Genomic DNA, 19,912 nt, shown 5'->3' on the forward strand with positions numbered 1-19,912 from the left:
ATCATTAAGAACTCTCCATTCTGGATGGCCAGAGCTCAAATGTCTTCTTGCCCTTTGTGAGCTCTGAATATTTCCTCTTACAGACCCATAGTCATTCCTTCTCCATCTTTGTGGAGCTTTATTCTCTATGTGGGTAGCCTAGTACTCAATGAAAACTAGAGGTGACCCCATGCAGATTTATGGACTTCTTTTCTTATAAATGCCCCCTTTCCAAAACTCTGCCCTGTAACTTCCAGCTGTCTCAGCCTCCCCAGACTCTGATCTTCATCTTCTCAAGTTAGCAAGCCTTCCAGGATCTGTTTGAGTTTCCACCCCTGTGTTCCCTCCCTTGGTTTTGACTCCAGGCAGAGAACCAAGAAGATTGTATGGGTCACAGTTGCTTCCTTTCTTACAAGGATCACAATTCTATGCTGTTTATTCTCCGAACATTAGAAACAGTTGCTTCATTAATTTGTTCAGTTTCTGAATTATTTACTGTGGGAGGTTAGAGCTGCTCTTTGACACTTCGATTTTAGCATACCCCTCATATAGGATTTATTCCCGGGTGGGACTATATGGGTACAGACTCAGACTAGGTGGAGTTTATATGACAACTTCTTTTATAAATTGCTACCTGAAGCAATGTGTTGTAATTACTACTTGAATATTTCAAAAAACCATTTACTGTCATGTTATAACTGGTTGTAGATAGTCACCTCTGACTAAACATTAAGCTTGGAGATCCAGAGGAGATCTTAAAGATGGTGGAAGAGTAAGATGTAGAGATAACCTTCCTCCCCACACATACATCAGAAATACATCTACATGTGGAACAGCTCCTACAGAACATCTACTGAACGCTGGCAGAAGACCTCAGACTTCCCAAAAGGCAAGAAACTCCCCACATACCTGGGTAGGGCAAAAGAAAAAAGGAAATACAGAGACAAAAGAATAGCGACGGGACCTGCACCACTAGGAGGGAGCTGTGAAGGAGGAAAGGTTTCCACACACTAGGAAGCCCCTTCACTGGCGGAGATGAAGGGTGGGTGGGGGGGAAGCTTCAGAGCCACGGAGAAGAGCGCAGCAACAGGGGTGCAGAGGGCAAAGTGGAGAGATTCCCGCATAGAGGATTGGTGCCGACCAGCACTCACCAGCCTGAGAGGCTTGTCTGCTCACCCGCCGGGGCGGGTTGGGGCTGGGAGCTGAGACTCGGGTTTCGGAGGTCAGATCCCAGGGAGAGGACTGGGGTTGGCTGCGTGAACACAGCCTGAAGGGGCCTAGTGCGCCACAGCTAGCCGGGAGGGAGTCCAGGAAAAAGTTTGGACTTACCTAAGAAGCAAGAGATCATTGATTCAGAGTGCGTGACGAGAGGGGATTCAGAACACAGCCTAAACAAGTTCCACAGATGGGCATGGGCTATCAGTGTGGACACCAGAGACGGGCATGAAGTACTAAGGCTGCTGCTGCAGCCACCAAGAAGCCTGTGTGCAAGCACGGGTCACTATCCACACCTCCCCTCCAGGGAGCCTGTGCAGCCCCCCACTGCCAGGATCCCGTGATGCAGGGACAACTTCCCCGGAAGAACACACGGCACGCATCAGGCTGTTGCAATGTCATGCTGGCCTCTGCCGCCCAGGCTCACCGCATTCCGTACCCCTCCCTCCCCCCAGCCTGAGTGAGCCAGAGCGCCCTAATCAGCTGCTCCTTTAACCCCGATCTGTCTGGGCAGGAACAGACACCCTCAGGCGACCTACACGCAGAGACGAGGCCAAATCCAAAGCTGAATCCCAACAGCTGTGCGAACAAAGAAGAGAAAGGGAAATTTCTCCCAGCAGCCTCAGGAGCAGCAGATTAAATGTCCACAAAGAACTTCTCCACAATAAACTTGATGTACCCTGCATCTGTGGAATACGTGAATAGACAACAAATCATCCCAAAATTGAGGCAGTGGAATTTGGGAGCAATGGTAAATATATATTTTTCCTTTTTCTGTTTTTGTGAGTGTGTATGTGTATGCTTCTTTGTGTGATTTTGTCTGTATAGCTTTGCTTTTACCATTTCTCCTAGGATTCTGTCTGTCTGTCTTTTTGTTTGTTGGTTGGTTTGTTTTTTTAGTATAGTTTTTAGCACTTGTTATCATTGGTGGATTTCATTTTTGGTTTGGTTACTCTATTCTTTCTCTCTTCTTTTCTTTTCTAATTACTTTTTAATTTTTTATTTTTAATAATTAGTTTTTATTTTAATAACTTTATTTATTTATTTTTCTTTTTTCTTTGTTTTCTTCTGCCTTTTCTTCTGAGCTGTGTGGCTGACACAGTCTTAGTGCTCCAGCCGGGTGTCAGGCCTGTGCCTCTGAGGTGGGAGAGCTGAGTTCAGCACATTGGTCCACCACAGACCTTCCAGCTCCACTTAATATCAAACAGCAAAAGCTCTCCCAGAGATTTCCACCTCAAAGCTAAGACCCAGCTCCAGTCAACGACCAGCAAGCTACAGTGCTGGACACCCTATGACAAACAACTAGCAAGACAGGAACACAACCCCAACCATTAGCAGAGAGGATGCCTAAAATCATAATAATGTCACAGACACCCCAAAACACACAACTAGACGTGGTCCTGCCCACCAGAAAGACAAGATCCAGCCTCATACACCAGAACACAGGCCCCAGCCCCCTCCACCAGGAAGCCTACACAACCCACTGAACCAACCTTAGCCACTGCGGGCAGACACCAAAAACAATGGGAACAATGAACATGCATCCTGAGAAAAGGAGACCCCAAACACAGTAAGTTAAGCAAAATGAGAACACAGAGAAACAAAGAGCAGATGAAGGAGCAAGATAAAAGCCCACCAAAACAAACAAATGAAGAGAACTAGGTAGTCTACCTGAAAAAGAATTCAGAGTAATGATAGTAAAGATGATCCAAAATCTCAGAAATAGAATGCAGAGAAACGTTTAACAAGGACCTAGAAAACTAAAGAGCAAAGAAACAATGATGAACAACACAATAAATGAAATTACAAATTCTCTAGAAGGAATTAATAGCAGAATAACTGAGGAAAAAGAACAGATAAGTGACCTGGAAGATAAAATAGTGGAAAAAACTACTGCAGAGCAGAATAAGAGAAAAGAATGAAAAGAATTGAGGACAGTCTCCTGGGACAACATTAAACGCACCAACATTCAAATTATAGGGGTCCCAGAAGCAGAAGAGAAGAAGGGACTGAGAAAATATTTGAAGAGATTATAGTTGAAAACTTCCCTAGTATGGGAAAGGAAATAGTTAATCAAGTCCAGGAAACACAGAGAGTCCCATACAGGATAAATCCAAGGAGAAACATGCCACGACACATATCAACCAAACTATCAAAAATTAAATACAAAGAAAAAATATTAAAAGCAGTAAGAGAAAAACAACAAATAACATACAAGGGAATCCCCATAAGGTTAACAGCTGATCTTTTAGCAGAAACTCCACAAGCCAGAAGGAACTGACGGACATATTTAAAATGATGAAAGGGAAAAACCTACAATCAAGATTACTCTACCCAGCAAGGATCTCATTCAGATTCGACAGAGAAATTAAAACCTTTACAGACAAGCAAAAGTTAAGAGAATTCAGCACCACCAAACCAACTTTACAACAAATGCTAAAGGAACTTCTCTAGGCAGGAAACACAAGACAAGGAAAAGACCTACAATAACAAACCCCAAACAACTAAGAAAATGGTAATAGGAACATACATATTGATAACTACCTTAATGTAAATAGATTAAATGCTCCAACCAAAAGACAGAGTCTGGCTGAATGGATACCAAAAAAAGACCCTTATATATGCTATCTACAAGAGACCCACTTCAGACCTAGGGACACACACAGACTGAAAGCGAGGGGATGGAAAAAGATATTCCATGCAAATGGAAATCAAAAGAAAGCAGAAGAAAATTCATATCAGACAAAACAGACTTTAAAATAAAGACTATTACAAGAGACAAAGAAGGACACTACATAATAATCAAGGGACAGATCAAAGAAGAAGATATAACAATGGTAAATATTTATGCACCCAACATAGGAGCACCTCAATACATAAGGCAAATGCTAACAGCCATAAAAGGGGAAATAGACAGTAACACAATCATAGTAGGGGACTTTAACACCCCACTTTCACCAATGGACAGATCATCCAAACTGAAAACAAATAAGGAAACACAAGCTTTAAATGATACATTAAACAAGATGTACTTAACTGATATTTATAGGACACTCTGTCCAAAAACAACAGAATACACTTTCTTCTCAAGTGCTCATGGAACATTCTACAGGATAGATCATATCTTGGGTCACAAATCAGGCCTTGGTAAATTTAAGAAAATTGAAATCGTATCAGGTATCTTTTCCAACCACAATGCTATGAGACTAGATATCAATTACAGGAAAAAACTTGTAAAAAATACAAACACATGGAGACTAAACAATACACTAGTATATAACCAAGACATCACTGAAAAAATCAATGAGAAAATTAAAAAATACCTAGAAACAAATGACAATGAAAACACAATGACCCAAAACCTATGGGATGCAGCAAAAGCAGTTCTAAGAGGGAAGGTTATAGCAATACAATCCTACCTTAAGTAACAAGAAACATCTCATATAACAACCTAACCTTACACCTAAAGCAATTAGAGAGAGAAGAGCAAAAAAACAACAAAGTCAGCAGAAGGATAGAAACCACAAAGATCAGATCAGAAATAAATGAAAAAGAAATAAAGGAAACAATAGTAAAGATCAATAAAACTAAAAGCTGGTTCTTTGAGAACATAAACAAAATTGATAAGCCATTAGCCAGACTCATCAAGAAAAAAAGGGGAAAAACCCAGATCAATAGAATTAACAATGAAAAAGGAGAAGTAACAACTGACACTGCAGAAATACAAAGGATCACGAGAGATTACTACAAGCAACTATATGCCAGTAAAATGGACAACCTGGAAGAAATGGACAAATTCTTAGAAATGCACAACCTTCCGAGACTGAACCAGGAACAAATAGAAAATATAAACAGACCAATCACAAGCACTGAAGTTTAAACTGGAATTAAAAATCTTCCAACAAACAAAAGCCCAGGACCAGATGGCTTCACAGGCGAATTCTATCAAGCATTTAGAGAAGAGCTAACACCTATCCTTCTGAAACTCTTCCAAAATATAGCAGAGAGAGGAACACTCCCAAACTCATTCTACGAGGCCACCATCACTCTAATACCAAACCAGACAAAGAAATAAAACTACAGGCCAATATCACTGAGGAACATAGATGCAAATACCCTCAACAAAATACTAGCAAACAGAATCCAACAGCACATTAAAAGGATCATACACCATTAACAAGTGGGGTTTATCCCAGGAATGCAAGGATTCTTCAATATATGCAAATCAATCAATGCGATACACCATATTAACAAATTGAAGGAGAAAAACCTCATGATCATCTCAATAGATGTAGAAAAAAGCTTTTGACAAAATTCAACACCCATTTATGATAAAAATCCCTCCAGAAATTAGGCATAGAGGGAACTTACCTCACCATAATAAAGGCCATATATGACAAACCCACAGCCAACATCATTCTCAATAGTGAAAAACTGAAAGCATTTCCAGTAAGATCAGGAACAAGACAAGGTTGCCTATTCTCACCACTATTATTCAACATAGTTTTGGAAGTTTTAGCCACAGCAATCAGGAAAGAACAAGAAATAAAAGGAATCCAAATCAGAAAAGAAAAAGTAAAACTGTCACTGTTTGCAGATGACATGACACTGTACATAGATAATCCTAAAGGTGCTACCAGAAAACTACTAGAGCAAATCAATGAATTTGGTAAAGTAGCAGGATACAAAATTAATGCACAGAAATCTCTTGCATTCCTATACACTAATGATGAAAAATCTGAAAGAGAAACTAAGGAAACACTCCCATTTACCATTGCAACAAAAAGAATAAAAAACCTAGGAATAAACCTACCTAAGGAGACAAAAGACCTGTATGTAGAAAACTGTAAGACACTGATGGAAAAAATTAAAGATGATATAAACAGATGGAGAGACATACCATGTTCTTGGATTTGAAGAATCATCATTGTGAAGATGACTCTACTACCCAAAGCAATCTACAGATTCAATGCAATCCCTATAAAACTACCCTGGCATTTTTCAGAGAACTAGAACAAAAAATTGCACAATTGGTATGGAAACACAAAAGACCCTGAATAGCCAAAGCAATCTTGAGAAAGAAAAACAGAGCTGGAGGATTCAGCCTCAGTGACTTCAGACTATACTACCAAGCTACCTTAATCAAGACAGTATGGTACTGGCACAGAAACAGAAATATAGATCAATGGAACAGGATAGAAAGCCCAGAGTTAAACCCACACACATAGGGTCACCTTATTTTTGATAAAGGAGGCAAGAATATACAATGAGAAAAGACGGCCGTTCAATAAGTGGTGCTGGGAAAACTGGACACCACTTTGTTTCACCAGGGTGTATCTATGCACATATACATACACAAATTGTGATAGCTCCATTAAAAATGCTAACCTATTTAAAGTGATCTCTGATTATTTCTACCACTCCCAAATGGAGGCCACCAATATTTCCATTTGACCAATAGCTATTTTCATTAGCTCTAGTCACCTAGTGGCATCCAATGTCCTTTCTTCTCCCATTTCATTGAGCCTCACTGAATGCACCCACAAATAATGCCCACTAACCCAAAATCTGCGCCATGTGCTGAATCCTGAAGCTCTCAAAGCCATCAATCTTTGGGATATCAGAGCAGGACTGGAATCCACAAAGAGCCTGAAAGAATGAGTACCAAAATAGCTCCAATATATCCAGAATTTTACATCTTTTAAGAAAACAGTTCTTCCACCTTCTAGTTCTTCCCTTCTAATTCCAAGGTCTCAATTCTTGTCCAAAGAGCCAGACTGGGAACATATACCATGTCATCCCTTCCATTTTTCTACTCACCCCATTTCCTATGACTCCTTCTTCAACCAGACTCAGAGCTTGGGGAAAAACAAAAAGCCACCTGCATCCCAATCTAGACAGTGAAAAAGACACTTTTATAATAGGGCATTAAAACTCATCGAGATTTCAGAGGCCATCAAAATGATGCCTACATATTTTATATTTCATAATGTGTACCCTTTTAACATTGTGGAAATCTCAATTACCATTTTAAGACACTTAGAATAAGCAATTTAGATGCTCAATACGGCATCATTTTTTTGTTTGTTTTTGTTTTTGTTTTTGCGGTACGCGAGCCTCTCACTGTTGTGGCCTCTCCCGTTGCGGAGCACAGGCTCCGGACGCGCAGGCTCAGCGGCCATGGCTCACAGGCCCAGCTACCCCACGTCCTGTGGGATCTTCCCGGACCGGGGCACGAACCCGTGTCCCCTGCATTGGCAGGCGGACTCTCAACCACTGCGCCACCAGAGAAGCCCAGGTGTCATTTTAATACAACTGATTAAAATGGGTTACATAATGCATGAGTTAGAAGATTTTTAAATGTAGAAAATATGTAAGAGAAAATAACTTTCGTAGAACCACATAATAAATTCTACAATACCGATAATTAAAGTAGATAAATACCAGAATCTACCATGCCATGTAAAATATGAAGAAGACTGCCTAATATCAATTTTGCAAAGCATTTACACTGTTTACAGAAAATTTACAACACATAAAATCTTTTAAATAAAACTTCTCCTATCAATGTTAGCCACAATTTGATAAACAGTAACTCCCAAAAAACTATTGTCATTTATTCACCACTGATTTCAGTAAATCAAGAAAATGGAAATTTATGATAATATATTTTCTCCTAAATGTGAGTAAGCTTAGTACATTGACACTAAAAAACAAAATAATTTAATTGATAAGATCAGGTTACGACAAGATAGGTCATCACACAATTACTCCAGGAACTGGGAGGACAAGAGCACAACCAGGGAATCCCCTGTTCTCGCGTATGATTAGATAAATTTGCCTTATAAAATCATTTGTCACAACCGGAGTACATAAATGTTACAATCAAAGGTATGTGATCAAACTTGCATATGCAAATAATTTAAAAGGAGGGGATGATAAGTTTCTAAGTCAACAAAATATAAAAGATATGTATTAATTTTCTAAGAAATGTAACTAAGTACAAGTGAATGCTAGCAGGAACATTAAAAGACAGAAATAACAAAACACATCCCTTAACTTTTTAGGACTTTCTTCACCAAGCTTCCACTTAATTCTTTTCTCATACTATTGGGATAGATTTGTGATCTTTCCCCTTTTTAATGCTCTTTGATGACCTTTCTCCAGATTCTAATACAGCACATTCCATCAACCATTTTTTAAATGCACAATCATTCTGACACATTGAAAATAATCTGAAGTTTCAAATTCTATATAATTAAGTATATTCTGCATCTCATTGTTCAATTAACTTCACTCAGCATAAAACACTCATGAGTCTCTTCTACTCACTCCCTACTTCACTTATTTCAACCCCAAAAGACTGGCTCTTCCTTAACCTGTGCTTCCAGATTACCATTCTTCCTTACTAATTGTTTCTTTACCCACTTCTCAGGATCAGCTGGCTAGATTAAACCAGGTTTGCCTCAGCCTCCTGTCAATGTAATTTGGAATACTTCTTCTAATTCCATCCACACAAAAAGCCTGTTGTGGCCCTGAAAAATGCACCACTCAGATCTCTTGCTATGGGGAACATAGTTGATAGATGGCCCTAACTGCTGCTTTCTGAATCCACCCCCCTGTTCCTGCTGAGACCACACTTTCCACTGGTTGCCCCCAGCCAATGACTGAGCATGGGGATGCTGAGGCCAGCCCAAGCTTTCTTATAACTCTGCTGCAGTCTGAGACTCTTCCTAAGCAACTCTTCTTCCTTTCCTCTTTCTCTTACACGTGTTCCCCCCAATAAATCTCTTGCACATCTAGTATATAATGCCATTTTGGCATCCGTTCCTAGAGGACTCAATCTGGTACACCTCCAGCTCCATAGCCAGCCCATCTCTCTCAGCCTCTCCCAGTCCAGCAGGCCCAACATTAACCTAGTATGAACTCTCAGAGTTTCTTATTGCCAAGTAGTTATGACACTAGGAATTTTCTCACTTGAGGTACCTTCATACTAAAAAAGGTATCTAGTAGACACTCAATGAACATTAATTCTATTTGGTTGCCCTCAAAGCTGCACAGATTAACTTGAGGTTCTGAGAAAAAACCTGAAATTTACTCAGGAAACATAAATTAACTACACATTGTATATCTAGCACTGTGCTAGATGTGAAAAATTTGAAGTTCATTAAGGTATGGTTGCTGTCTTCAAGGAACCCCTGGGCTATTTGTAATAAAGGTAACCCTTAGAAAGCACTGTAGAGTTTGCAAAGCAATTTAAGATACTTTTCTTCACTTATGCCTTGCAAATCCCTTTATATGGGGATAAACAAGGATCCCCTCCTATTAGTTTACTTTTTCGTGAGCCTGGACCCCAGAGGGAGCAGGGCAAGTGCCGAACCACAAGAAAGGGTCAAAGGCAGGAAAACCCCATTTTGCCACATGGAGGACTGAGTTGTATGAGTGATAAATCCAAGTCAAACTATTAAGAGAGACATATATATATGAACACTGTCAGGAGTTTAAAACTGACCATATTTGGCTTGAAAAGATGAAAATCCTACCCTCAGTTAAAGCTTTGCTCCTCAGCCGCCAAATCAAACATTGCAATACACTTACCAACTTGCAACGTTCTTATGTTTAAATGTAACCACTTTTCTGAAATTTTACCTTCTATAATTTAGACATAATGAGGGTTTTCTTTTAACTTGAAAATATTTTTAAATGCTTTTAATATTTTGACAAAAACCCTAAGAAATTGTGAAAATCAGTCTGAGCGGAAAAGATCAAGAGCCTTCTCAGAAGGTCTTGAAAGCAGACTTGGTTCACATCACACTGGAATCATTGAGGAGCATCTTCTGGGATGACTTCCAGCAGCAGAATGTGCTCAGACTGGACAGCTGCTGCTCTGTTTCCTCCCTCACCCTCCCCCAACATCAGATTTTTCAGATAAAATCAGGACCAAAATTAATATAATGGGGAAAGGAAGTTATAAAAACAAAGCCTGTGCAGTTGGAAAGTACCTTACCTTGAACCATAGCAATATTCTTCTCTTTATTCTTTTTTTGCTCAATACCCCATGAAAAAGTTTAGAAAAACTTTGTAAATTTCTAGGTTGACACATAAAAAGTTTTTTTCACCACAGTTTAAATAGCTGCAAAGAAAGTAATTTCCAGAATATTATAAATACTAACATTACTGTTTTAAATGTAGCCAATGGCATATAGGTATCATCAATTTGATACCATCATCTATTTTATTAATAAATAAGCAAATACATGACAAGTTTTTCTTTAATTATAAAAAATTTGTCTTTGTCCTTTTTCTTCTTGAGAAGATTATTTCATGTGGCTTCCCCTTCAGCATCTATAGAACATGATTTTAAAGTAATTGTTTTATGCTCGAAACTACTTTTGACCACCTTAGCATACTTCTTTGCTACAAAAATATGTCTATAAATTGAAATTGATTTTTATTGCCTGTGATTTTAAACATCTAAGAATTATAAGTTTCCTTCTGGAATGAGGTATTGCTATAACAATTACATCATAATAATAAATAATAATAATTACTATTAAAGGTATTAGTAGTAAATAATTGATCAAGACAGTGTAAATGTTTCACAAATTTTGGTGAGTAATTACTAAACATAAAAAGAAAAATGCATTGGAAATGTTTATCTTAATAAGATGAATTAGGGGTAGTGCTTATGGCTTCTTGATTGAAGAAGACTGCTAACACCAATACTTTGAATTTGTCCCTTCCCCACTCTCTTCTCCAGAGGCTTTTACAGCACTGAGCACAGCAGCGTGATAAGCTCAAGATGGATGAGAGGTCTGCATTTCTTTGGTATGACATGGAAAAGGAGCAACTTTGAAAGGGTAAGTGGGAATGGAAAACAACAGATGAGTTATCAAGCAAATCAATTTTGTTAGAGTACATATGGAAGTTGAACAAATGAAAACTGATACCCTTAAAACCACTTTTACTCACATACGCCTTGTTAAGCTTCCAAATGCCTCCCAGTATAATCTGTGGATGTGGTTCTATTTGTCTGACTGATAGAGATGAAGAAAACTCCCCACATCACTCTATGAAACAGCAGCACAGGGCCCCTGTGCAACACCCTCACCTCCACAGGGAATCACCCCCAATCCTCTTATCTTAGGGATGCTACTGTACTTAATTATCAAGCTCTGTTAAGCTATGAATTTAAAAAATTAATTTGGTAAAATCCTAATTACCCAATACTTGATGAAGTTTACATTTTGTGAATATTGGTTCATTTACATCTTTTTAGCTTTAAGACTTCATTTAAACTAGCCTAGCAAAAATGAGCGATCAGCTGAACTAGTCAATAAACAAATTCTTAGTGGGTGCAAACTACATGCTCAACTTTGTATTAAATCATGAAGTGGTCTCAAAATAAACGAGAAGCATGGACCTTATCCTCTGAGAGTTGCAGTCTTCCTGGAGAAAATTATATAGTGCCCCTAGAAAAGATGTAACTAATAAGACAATACCCTATAACAATACAATATATAAATATGATTTAATGCAATATAATAAACACACTATAACTTAATTGCCACATGACAAGTCCACGGGAAAGACATAACTATGGAATAGGAATTACATGAAATGAGCAAAGAACTTTTACAGTGGAGATAATATGCAGGGATTTGTAATATTTAGCCAATATTGCCCCTGAAGGGCATATATATTGGCTAACATTCTGGACAAAAATGAAATCTATAATTAGCTATCAGAAAAATGCCAATCAATGAGTGCTATGGTCTAAATGTTTATGTCCCCTGAAAACTCATATGTTGAAATCCTAATGCCCAATGTAATGGTATTAAGTGAGGCTCTGAGAGGTGCTTAGGTCAGGAGGGTGGAACACTCAAAAATGGGAGTGATTTTATGAAAGACCCCAGAGAGCTCCCTAGCCCCTTCCAACATGTGAGGACAAAGCAAAATGACAGCTGTCTATGAACCAGGAAGCCCTCAATTAACATTGTCTGCCAGCACCATGATCCTAGACTTCTCAGCCTCCAGAAATATGTGAAACAAATGTTTGTTGCTTATAAGCCATCCAGTCTATGGTATTTTAGTACAGCATCTCAAGAGGACTAAAGCAGTGAGATACTACTTACCATCCACTAGGATGACTATATTCAAAAAGATAAATAACAAGTGTTGGTAAGAATGTAGAGAAACTGGGCTTCCCTGGTGGCGCAGTGGTTGAGAGTCCGCCTGCCGATGCAGGGGACACGGGTTCGTGCCCCAGTCCGGGAAGATCCCACAGGCCGCGGAGCGGCTGGGCCCGTGAGCCATGGCCGCTGAGCCTGCGCGTCCGGAGCCTGTGTTCCACAATGGGAGAGGCCACAACAGTGAGAGGCCCGCGTACCGGGGAAAAAAAAAAAAAAAAAAAAAGGAATGTAGAGAAACTGGAACACTCTTACACTGCTGGTGGGAATGTAAAATGATGCAGCCACTTTGGAAAAATTTGGCAGCTCCTCAAAATACTAAATATAGGGTTACAATATGACCCAGCAATTCCACCCCTAGGTATAGATGCAAGATAAATGAAAACATGTTTCTACAAAAACTTGTACCCAAATATTCACAGCAGCATTATTCATTATAACCAAAAAGGAAAAACAATCCAAATGTCCATCAATTAATTAATAGATAATATTAGTAAAAAGGAATATTATTCAGCAATAAAAAGAAATGAAGTACTGATGTTTAATGCAACATGGATAACCTTGGAAATATTATGCTAAATGAAAGAAGCCAGTCGCAGAAGGCCACATACTGTATAAATTATTTTATATGAAATGCCCAGAATAAGCAAATATACAGAGACAGAAAGTAGATCATGGTTGCCTAGGGCTGGGGAGATGGAGGGATTGGGGGATAATAGCTAATGTGCAAAGAATATCTTTTGGGGTGATGAAAGTGTTCTAAAATTTATTGTGGTGATGGTTTCAAAATGCTGTGTATATACCAAAAACCATTGAATTGTACACTTTAAATTTGTAAATTGTATGGTATGTGAATTATAGCTCAATAAAGCTGTTACTTTTTTTAAAAAAGGAAGCTTCCTTTAAAAAGGAAGTCTAAATTTTTTCCACATGGATTCTATCTTCTTTTTGGACCATTCTCTCAAGTCATACAAAGACATGTACTTATTTCTACTCTTTTAGTCCAGTGTTTTCTGAGGCACTTTAGAACTATTTGGGCTGAACCTGCAGCCATGTGGGTGGCCCCATCCCACCCTGTGCTCAGGGTCAGCCCACTCCCCTTGAAGAAGCATGAGCCACTCCCATTGATTTGGAACATTGTCCATCTGTTTCCCCTTCTTTCTTTTGTTGTTGAATAGCAATGTCCTGACTATTAAGCTCCAAAGGTTTTAGGATTAACTCTAGCTTTCTCATACTATCAGCTGAAGAATGTGGTGGAAAATAATGCTAAAACATAGTCGGGCCCTGATTTATTTTTCATTTGCCTTTGAAATAATTTATGTGCTTTATATCACAGATTGAAATTATTAATTGTATTTTGGATGTAATATCAGCATTCCCAGAGCATAATACTCTCACTGAATAGACGGTTGATGGAAAAATATCTGAGGTGTTTCTAGTATTCCGGGAAAAGCAACTGCAGAACTTGTTTTAGAATAACCATAAAATGTGTGACACATATGCAAATAATAAAAAGTTAGTGATTTTTATCCTTTAGCTGCTTCCAGAACTATAATCAACACCTCACTCGTGTCAAAAAATAAAGCAAAGCATATCATACAAGCAAATATACCTTAAATATTTTATTAAATGGTTTCTTTCAAACCAGTGTCTTATCTCAAGCCTGGGGACCATAGTTAATTAATTACCCATCCATGCACCTGAAAAAGGCAGGAAGAGCCAGACATGTTAAAAAAAAAGTCCTAGACCAAGATGCAAGAGACCTGAGTTTACATCCTGGACCTAACATTTAATAACCATGGCAATTTTGTCAAAACTATGAACATCTCTGAGCCTCTGCTTCTTTGTCTCTAATATGGGTATAATAAAAATTGCCCTGCCTTTACCACAGGACAGTTCTTAGAAACAAATATAAAAGTATTTGGAGAAAAATATAAAAGATACATACAATATTAAGAGTTATACGTTGGATGAGAGAATTGGACCGTATTCAGTATGAGGCCACCTCCTCTCCCTTTGATTACCTTCTTATTTGCAAGCATTGACTCCCTTGGAAGAGTAATATGTATTGAGTATCTTTCCTGGTAATGACAGACTTAAACACTTTCTCTGGCATTTTGGTTCATTCTTACATCATTGCATTTTTCATTGAAGAATCCAAGGATAAAAGAGATTGAGTAACAAAGCTACATGGATAATGATTTTAGAACAGGAATTAAAACTTAACCCTAAATTCATGTTTTTTCTACTACATGATACTTTGGGGTGAGGGGCAGATTCTCCTTTCCTAGATCTCCTTTAAAGCAACCAAATTACAGTGTCCACCATCCATAGACCAGGAAATGGGAAGGCAAGATTATCTGAAGATTGTTATCAAGCTCGGATGGCAATAGGTCCCAATTTGCTCATGACAATCTCTGTCTTTGCTGGTTGTTCTAATATAATTATCAACAGTGCCCCCCTTTCACTCTCAAAAATGTTTTGGTTTGGACCTGAGATGCTAACACTGTCTTTACACCATGAAGGTTAATCAGGATCATCAAGGAATTAGATCAGTACTTCTCAACTGTCATTACTGGACATCAAAATTATAGATTTGTAAATGTGCTACAGATTTAGATATTTTTTTAAAGTGGTATGAAGTTAAGCTAAAAGGGAATATAGATGTTTGAGGAAGATAAAAACCAGGTGAGCAACTAGACTGAAGAGACAACAAAGACAAGAGAAATAAAGAAGTCATGGAAATGTAAATGAAGAATTGCAATACTGGATGTGTCAACGTATTTGTAGAAAAATAACTCACTTACTCATAAGATATTTTAAAAGACTGTTTGTAAAAGCAAGGTACTCCCCTAACACTTGATATTATCCCTTCCCAGGAAGCAAGTACAGTGAATAAGAATTCATTTCCCACTCCCCAAAGGGACATTTTAGCTAGGTTGATTATTTTGGCCCCTGTATGGTTTCCAGTGACCCACCCCTCAGAAAGAGTATCAGTCTCAAACCAGTACTTGGTTTGCTTCTCATCTACCTCCTGATTTTAAAATAACCACAGGGATATGTCACTTTTTACTCTTGATGTTGCCAATCTTAATATTTTCTTCATTCTTGCTGAATTATCTAATTCTTACAACACTTTTGCTATTTAAATTCAAAGTTGTAGGTACACATGGTGATGATGTGGAGCAACTAGAACTCTCATTTACTGCTGGTGGGAGTATAAATTAGTATAATCACTTTATAAAATTCGATGTATCTACTATAATTGAACATAAATTACCCTTTAACTCAGTGAATCTTCTCCTAGATATAAACCCAGCAGAAACGTATCCATATCTGCACCAAAAGACATATTCAGAAATGTTCACAGCAGCATTATTCATAGCAGCCCTTAATAGCAAACAACCCAAATATCCATCAACGTTAGAATGGATAAATAAATTGTGGTTTAGTCATATAATGAAACACTATACAGCAATGAAATGAGATGAAATGAAAATGAAAAAAACTACTCCTCCTCTATATAACAAAGATGTACTATTCACAGTCATGTTTAATGAAATGAACTAGACTCAAAAAAAGTTTTATGTATGATTCTTTTTATGTAAAATTTGAAACAGGCAAGTCTAATGCATCATGTTAAAGTTCAGTTACTTTGGGAAGGAAATGAAGTTGGTGAGAGACATGGCAAGAGAGACTTCTGAGGTCTGGTAGTGTTCTATTTCTTGATCTGTGTGGAGGTTATAGGGTATGTTTTCCTTGTGACAACTCATTGAGCTGCATATTTATGATTTGGTATATATATATATATATATATATATATATATTGCTGTATATATATTAAGCTGTGTATATATTATACTTTGTAACAAGAATATTCATTAAATACTTCAACAAGAATATTCATTAAATTATGCATTTTTTCACAGTAAGTCTAATTAACATCCATCATCACACATAGTTACACATTTTTTTCTTGTGATGAGAGCTTTTAAGATCTACTCTCTTAGCAACTTTCAAATATACATTATTATTGACTATAGTCACCATGCTGTACATTACATCTCCAGAACTTATTTATTTATTACTGAAAGTTTGTACCTTTTGCCCCCCTTTACCCATTTCATCCACTCCCCACCCTCTTTGGCAACGACCAATTTTTTCTCTGTATCTACAAGTTCTATTTCTTCTTTTTAGATTGCACACATAAGTGAGATCATACAGTATTTGTCTTTCTCTAACTTATTTTAATTAACGTAATGTCCTCAGGGTTCATCCATGTTTTGCCAATGGCAGGATTTTCTTCTTTTTATGGTTGAATAATATTCCACTGAATATATTTGCCACAGTTTTTTAATCCATTCATCTGTTGATGGGCACTTAGATTGTTTCCATGTCATGGCTATTGTAAATAATGCTGCAGTGAACATGGGGGTGCTGATATCTTTTTGATTTAGTGTTTTTGTTTTCTTCAGATAAATAACCCGAAATGGAACTGCTGGATCATGTAGTAGTTCTACATTAAAAGATCCTTTGGCTGTTGTGTGGAGAAAGCAATTTCTGGGAGAAGAGTGGATGCAGAATCAAACATGGAGCCTGTTGAGATGGTTCAGTTAAGACGTGAACTTAGACCAGGGAAGGGAAGTGAAAATGGAAGAAAGTGAAAGCACTGGTTTTGAAGATTGAACTAACAGACTTGATGGGAAAGAAAGCAGTGAAGAAAATGAAGAAAATAAAGCTGACTCATAATTTTTGAGTTTGACCAACTGTGTGATGAGAATGACCAGAGGGTTGGATATGGGGGTGGACATCAACATCTAGTTTTTTGGAAATATAAAGTGTGAAATGTCAAAGTTGTCAGAAGGATATATGAATTTGAAGCTTGGAAACAGCAACAGCTAGAGCTATAAATTTAGAAATCATCTCTATTTATAGCCATTAAATTGGAATGCTTCATAACTTGGTTCTCAACCCTGCTTTTTTCAAAATTTTATCAGTGACTCTGGAAAAAGGTATAAGCAAAATCATGGTTTAACAGTAATTTAAGACACTGAAAACAGTCAAAAATAAGAAAATAACTCAAAGCATGACACTATTTAATAGGAATAATATAGTCATCCTCTTAGATTCAAATCATTAATTACTTCATACTAGCAGTGTGACCTAACCAAAATACAAATGAGTATGAAAGACTCAGAGATTTCAATATCCAATAGGATTAATTTGAATCAGCACTAGGAGAGAGTAGCCAAAAACATCAAAACAGTCTAGTGGCCAATATGAAGAAGGTAATATAGTATTCTTGCTCTACCCTGCACTGCTCAGACCCCAGACCAAGTGTTATACTTTAAGTGTGGTTTTTGAGATATGGAGCAGGTCCAGAGAATAAGAAAATTATAAGAAGCATTTGGTAACAGTGACACGTGAAGAACAACTGAAGGAAATAAATCTGTTTAGCTAGAAAAGAGATTCAGTAGGGACAGGGGTTGGTGTTCAGAAACTACTTTCAAATACTTCAAGAGCTGACATTTCACACTTTTTTTTATCTGTAGAAGTCAGAAGATGATAGAGAGATAAAGAAAAAGAAAGAAAGAGATAGAAAGAAGGAATAGGAAGGAAGGAAGGGAGGAAGGGAGGGAGAGAGGGAGAATTTTAGGTAGATAGATGACCCTGGCACATATGATGAAGAATGTTATAACAACCATATTGGGTTGCTTTATAAATTCCCCATTGCTAACTATTCCAACAGAGCCTGTATGCCACTTATGAAGATTCATTGATGGGTGATCATTAGTCTAGAACCTCTAAAGTTCTTCCCAACCCTGAGATATTGTTAGTAAGACTGTGACTGGGGAAAATAACACTTTGAAAAGGAAGAGAGCAAGAAAGAGAGAGGAAGGAGAGGAAGAAAGGGGAGAAAAAGGAAAACAGTTCTGTCATGGAAGCTCTTTCTCTGGCAGGAAAAAACAAACCAACAAGAAAATACTGAAGAAACTTAGGGGAAAATAAGATCCATGGCAGGAATGTAGACTTCTAAAGTAGGTTTTAATAGCCCAAAACATCTCCCTACACCTAAAAGAAATTTAACTGCATTTTAATCTTTTCCTAAAGGACAGTCCAACTCTTATAGATTATCAGCATCCTATAGCTAAAAATAACTTAAGCCTAAACAGTTTTTATTTGTCACCTCTTGCTTCTTCTATTATGCTATCTTTTTAATAAAAAAGACTTGCAATACATACATGGTGAAATTGGATACGCTTTTCCAAGACAGTAAAATAATAACTCTATTTTTTGGCTCAAACATTTAGCTATTTGTGCTCTACTCCTTCAGAAAATACTTTGCTTTCATAGTAAGAGTCTTCAGAACCAAGTAATTTGAGTAGCATGCCCTTTACAGCAACATTCTGCAAATTCTACTATTTCCAAATAAAGTAGTGTGCAGTTTTTCAGGACCACAGTGTTTTACTATCTAAGTTTATTTTCAGTGACTTGTTTATCCAAGAGCTTCCAATGACCATAATATTATTTAAAAAGGAAAAAAAAGCGTATTTGTTAGTAAAATGTGTAATTATGTGAATATATATAGACTGATAATAAGTGAGAAGCAAGATTTTTATATTCACTTACTATTATTAAGGGGAAAATAGTCACTCTACCTATCTGGTAAATAATTGTTATCATATCCCCAAAGTGAGATGGTGACATAAATACAGATGTTACAGGAAACTGTGTATATTTCAATGAAGTTTGTTGTTTCTCTTGAGGTTAGCATGATGAGAATGTTCTGAATGCTTCAAAGAATTCCTATCTTTTTTTTTTAAGAAAATGCAAACATCTACTAAAGTTGCTTTTGAAATAATACATTTATTCATTTAGTAATTATTTAACTAGAGAAGAATTACCTTATTCAGACATACAAGAATGTCAATAGTCCTACTGGTAATGAATTTAATAAAGTAACTTTAAAATCTATATTTGGATCCAATCCTCTCCCTATTCTAACAAGGAACCTGGAAGTTAATAAGCAGTTGGCAGGCAGTGAGGGTCTAACTAGGCTCCAGTGGCCCAGAAAGAATGGATACAGACACCTGAACTGACTAATTTATTTCATGTCTTTATGTAGTGTAGAAATGTGCCTTACAGTTTCATGTAACCACGGAACAAAAATAGACATTCTTTTAGTAAACTCTCTGGAAACAAAATTCTTCCCAGATATTTATTGATAGGAAAATATAATCTAAAAATTCTTCTGCCCAGCCCCTTGGCAGTCGCCCAGGCTTCCATCTGCCCCAGGCAATTGGATTCCCTTTGCTTGTTTGCTTTTTTTTTTTCCCGTTGCGGAGCACAGGCTCCGGACGCGCAGGCTCAGCGGCCATTGCTCACGCGCCCAGCCGCTCCACGTCATGTGGGATCTTCCCGGACTGGGGCACGAACCCGTGTCCCCTGCATCGGCAGGCGGACTCTCAACCACTGCGCCACCAGGGAAGCCCTCCCTTTGCTCTTGACTCCCAGATGACTCTCGCAAG

At 37.7% G+C, this 19,912-nt stretch overlaps 1 long non-coding RNA gene across 1 annotated transcript; it reads left to right on the forward strand.

The window, feature by feature from the left end:
* The first annotated feature begins 1,054 nt into the window (after positions 1-1,054).
* Positions 1,055-17,466, forward strand: LOC109549298 (uncharacterized). The gene is made up of 3 exons (XR_002175546.3): positions 1,055-1,945; positions 10,955-11,054; positions 16,859-17,466. It is a non-coding gene; the product is annotated as an uncharacterized lncRNA (long non-coding RNA).
* Positions 17,467-19,912: the final 2,446 nt, after the last annotated feature.

This window comes from Tursiops truncatus, chromosome 9, assembly GCF_011762595.2.
Source record: "Tursiops truncatus isolate mTurTru1 chromosome 9, mTurTru1.mat.Y, whole genome shotgun sequence".
Lineage (NCBI taxonomy): Eukaryota > Metazoa > Chordata > Mammalia > Artiodactyla > Delphinidae > Tursiops > Tursiops truncatus.